We start from the raw sequence: 5,107 nt of genomic DNA on the forward strand, positions 1-5,107 counted from the left end.
CTGTTTCCTGTCCTTTTATTGAATATAGTAACGGGCTCTAAACCATACCTAATGGACAAGCTTAGCCCTAACGCAAGTATACCAATGTAAGATAAGATGCCTCCAAATGAACGGTTGCGTACAGAGTAAAGGGGATGACAAGTTTCGACTTTATCGTGTTGTTTCATAAGGGACAAAATACATTTCATCAATCATTTGTCCGAGAGTGTTTTAAAATAGCTGAACCTGATATCCTACAAGAATCATCTGAAATGAAAATATCTTTATCTTTTTAGTTGTTCTTGTAGATATATATTTTGTTTCTTATTTATATTTTGTCTGGGAAACACACTCTAAGATAATAAAGGAGGACGGAAACTGGAAGATGTGATGTACATATACAGACAAACAGATGACTGGACTGCAATCTTAGAAAAATTGGGTGATTTGTTGAAGAGAAAGAGATTCGCAAATCGAGCAAGACACCAACGCGTTGGTCCACCTCTGGCTCTTATTCGAGCTTGGCATTGACTGTCTGAGTTGTTGGACGTCCTCCTGAGGGATATCGCACCAAATTGTGTCCAATTGGCGCATTAGATCATCGAATTTTCTAGCTGGTTGCAGGCCGCCGAATTTTCTAACTGGTTGGATGCCGCTGTCTATAATGCTCCTCTTATTCTCATTTTGGGAGAGATCCGGCGACCTTTCTAGCCAAGACAGAGTTTGGCATGCACGAAGACTAACCGTAGTGGCTCTTACCATATGATGGTGGGTATTATCTTTCTGAAATGGAAGCCCAGGATGACTTACCATGAAAGGCAACAAAACGGCGCTCAGAATATCGTCGATGTACCGCTGTGCTGTAAGGCTAACGCGGATGACAACACAAAGGGGTCATATTGTGATATGAAATGACATCCCAGACCATCGCTCCTGATTGTCACGTCGTATGGCGGCGACAGTGAGGTTGGTGTCTCACCGGTACCTTGGGCATCTCCAGACATCCCTTCGCTGGCTATCGAGACTCAGTTCGAAACGGGACTCATCACTGAAGACAATTGTGATCACTTAATGAGATCCAGGCCGATGACTTATCTGGAGACGCCACAGGCACTGGCGGGATACCAGCCTGACTGTCGCCCGCCATACGATCCGACAATCATGAGTGATGATCTGTGGTGCCCTTCCTTTTCGTAGTAAGACGCTGGAAGTTTGTAGCTGTCCTCTGTATTGATGTTGTCAGGCTGCTTAATAATTTCAATAGCCTCTCGAATTCTGCGCTGGCGTGTCCACGAGTCTTTTGCCAGCACACGTACTTCCTGGAATAAGATATGGTTAGTTTAATTTAGCTATGTCATGTTCTCGGTTATTTCATCGATATGATGTGGAACAAGTCGGATTACAAGATATATACACACACATGAATAGTGCTAATATAAATATTACTGAAATTTTTAGTTCTACACACACAACTGCATTTAGAGGTACAATTTTTTTACCAGTTCTGAAACAGTAACTCGTCCGTGGAATAGAAGGAGTTGTCCAAAAGAAATGATTTTAAGCTAGATTTAAAACTTGATTTGCTACCTGCTAGACACATTATGTTGTTGGGCAAATGATCAAAATTTTTGTTGCTAAATAATATACTCTTTTTTGAGCAACTGACAGCTTCAACAACGGATAGGAAAGGTCATTTTCCCCTCTAGTGTTGTACATATGAACATCACTGTTCTTCGCGAATTGAGATGGAGTAGTTATAACGAATTTCATTAGCGAATGTATGTACTCTGATGGTGCAGTTAAAATACCTAACTCCTTGAATAGGTGCCTACATGACGTCCTTGGGTGAACACCACTAGTTATTATCGTTGCTCTCTTTTGTGGAATCAATACTTTATGTCTAAGTGGTGAGTTACCCCAGAAAACTATTCTATAAGACATTATTGAGTGGAAATATGCAAAGTACGTTAGGAGGCTGATATGTTTATTACCAAGAACAGCGATTATACGAAGAGCGAAAGAATCTGAACTTAATTGTTTGAGAAGCTCAGTAATACGTCTATTCGGCGTACAGAACTGGATATAGTGAGTTTCTTCAAAATTAAGGGAGGGTCCATTTTCTGAGAACCACATAATAATTCTTTGAAAGACGTGCTTAACAGTACCTTCAGCTGCTTATTCTGGGATGGGATTTATTATAACACTTGTGTCATCTGCAAAAAGTGCTATTTCTGCTTGCTGAACGTTAAGTGAGAGGTCATTCACATGAATAAGGAACAACAGAGGACCCTGTTAGATTCCCTTTGTGATAACTCCCCATTAACTGGAATTTACCACCCTTCCAACATTATTTGTGTTATTCAGCGCAACTTTTTGCTTTCTCTTCATTAAGTACGATTCTAACGAGCTGTATGTATAGCCTTGAATTTCATAAAACCAGGATTTTTTCTAAGAGTGTGACATGATCCACACAGTCAAATGCCTCGGAAAGACCACAAAAAATACCAACTGGCGACAATTTGTTATTTAGGGCTTGTACTATTTGATGGGTAAATGTGTAGATAGTATTCACAGTCGAGTAACCCTTCTGGAGTTCGAACTGTGACATGCTCAGTAAATTATTTTCTCTTAAATGTGAGACTACTCTTGAATTCATAACGTTTTCGAATATTATAGAAAATCAAGTCAGCAGTGAGATTGTTCTATAATAATTCAAGTCACTCTTGTCCCCTTTCTTATGAAGAGATTTGACAATTGCGTATTTCAATGTGTCTGGAAAAATTCCGTGTGCCAGCGAAACATTAAATATATCACTAAGGACTCCACTTATTACATTAGAACAACACTTCAAAATTCTGTTAGGAACTCCATCAACACCACATGAGCTCTGGTTTTTCAGTATTTTTAACATTTTTTTTGCTTCTTCAACTAAACCCTTTAACCCTATTTTTGCTGCTAGATTCAGAAAGTAATTGTTAAAAATACTTGCAACTTGTGAATTATCACTGACAACATCAGCATTTATCTTTATTGCTTTGATATCCTGTGCACTGTCAGGCTGCCCCATCTCCAATTTCACAATATTCCATATAGTTTTAATCTTATTATCAGCATTATTAATTTCTGTCAGAACACATAAGTTTCTCGACTTCTTAATGGCTTTCCTTAAAATATTACAGTATCTTTTGTAGTAAGCAAGTAACGACGGATCCTGACTTATTATGACCTGTCCATATAGTTCCCTCTTCCTCTTACACAATATCTTAATTCCCTTAGTAATCCATGGCTTACTTGAGTTTGTAATGGCTGTTTTGGATAACGTTTCACGAAAGCAACTCTCCAATATTGAAACAAATTTACGGTGGAATGAATTGGATTTGGCATCAGCATCATTTTCTGTGTATACTTCATGCTATTCGACTTCTTCTAGACTGCTATTAAAACTCTGTACCCTGTTCAAATCAATAATCCTCCCTGCCTTATATGAGCAGTCCTCAAGCCTGTATGGTGCTATATGTGTTATTTCCATTAACTGTGCATCACGATCAGATAGCCGATTAACAACTGGATACACATTAATTGTTTCTGCCTGAGCACTTTCTATGAAAATGTTATCGATAAGTGACCTACAATCCTGTTGCACACGAGTTGGAAAATTTACAACACATACGAGACTGAAACAACAGCTCTAGCTCATTTTTCCTAACCATATCTTTTAAGAAATCTACTTTAAAATCACCACAAACCACTAACTGTTTCATTTGTCTGACAGGTAGCTCAATAATGCCTCTATATTTTTCACGAAAAGCTGAAAGTTACCTTGAGGGGATCTGTAGATTGTTACAATTATTATAGAAGTATATTGCAGTAGCAACTCACAAGCACATGCTTCAAGGATCTGATCTACATAAAAACTATTTGTCTCAATATTTTTGACTTTGTGTCCAGTTTTTTATATAATTAGCAACTCCTCCTTTTTCCATATTGATTCTACATGAATAAGATACTAATCTGTGATCCCTTAAATTTAACTTCTCCATCCCTGGGGTTAGATGGTATTCAGAGAGACACAAAACATCCATACTTTCAGAATTTACCCATTTTCTAGGTATACAAGAAGCTCATTTACCTTATTTTTCAATCCTATGATGTTCTGGTGAAATAGACAAATTTTATTTCTGGGGTACTGCTACAGACATTATGGCACTGTTCTGTTTGAATCTCTTTCAATACTCTCTGCCTGCAACCGGACTGTAACCTAAAAAATGTGTGCTTCTGATGCCAGTGATCACAGGTATTTTGTCTTGTGTTCAAGCGGCTACCCTTACATTTTCTGCAAGAAGACCAACTAATCTATCCTTCCCCCTCCAATTCAGGTGCAGGCCATGATTAGTGTAACCTCACCTCCCAATTGCATCAACAGGCACAGCACAGATATGAGATTTAGTTTCTGCCACCAGTAACCCCCCCCCCCCTCCCCCTAGCTCTCTGTTAATACGGTTGACCTCTGTATTAATCCAGGGCTGGTCATGGGGCGGCAAAACATCGACAAACCCCTCACGTGTGTGAGCTGTTGCTGCTCTTATTACATTCAGGCCAAACCTAATACTATCGTCCGAATTCCTAGCCAGGCTGTTTCCTGTTCCTCCTGCTGTAAGAACATGGTCCTCACCATCAATATCATTGCACAAGGCCCCTCGTTTTTCTGTAACCTGGCTAAACTTAGCACTAGGTTTCACAGTGCTTGTGACCTGGCACTCGACTCCTAGCCTATCCTGTAGCAACTGGCCTACTCCTCTCCCATGAATGCTGTCTAACAGCAGGACTGTTTTCTTTCTGCTCGACTTTACTCCCGACCTAGCATTACAATTGTTACTACAGTCAGGGTGGTGTTCCGCAATCGCCGATTTATTATGCTGTGTTAATCGCAAATAGCGTCCATGTTCTGCTAACTGGTCTCCCTGTCTCCCTATGTAGGCAGCTCCGCACTCACAACGTAGTTCTTATATCCTTGCAGTATTTAGTTTGTTGATTGCATCCTTGGTGGGACCTGTCATGTTGTGATAGTGTGGCTGCTGTTGAAAATCTGTTTGAAATCTCAGTGGCGGAGGACAGTGTGTAACCCTTT

The sequence above is a fragment of the Schistocerca gregaria genome, chromosome 4, assembly GCF_023897955.1.
Source record: "Schistocerca gregaria isolate iqSchGreg1 chromosome 4, iqSchGreg1.2, whole genome shotgun sequence".
In the NCBI taxonomy this organism is placed as follows: Eukaryota; Metazoa; Arthropoda; class Insecta; order Orthoptera; family Acrididae; genus Schistocerca; species Schistocerca gregaria.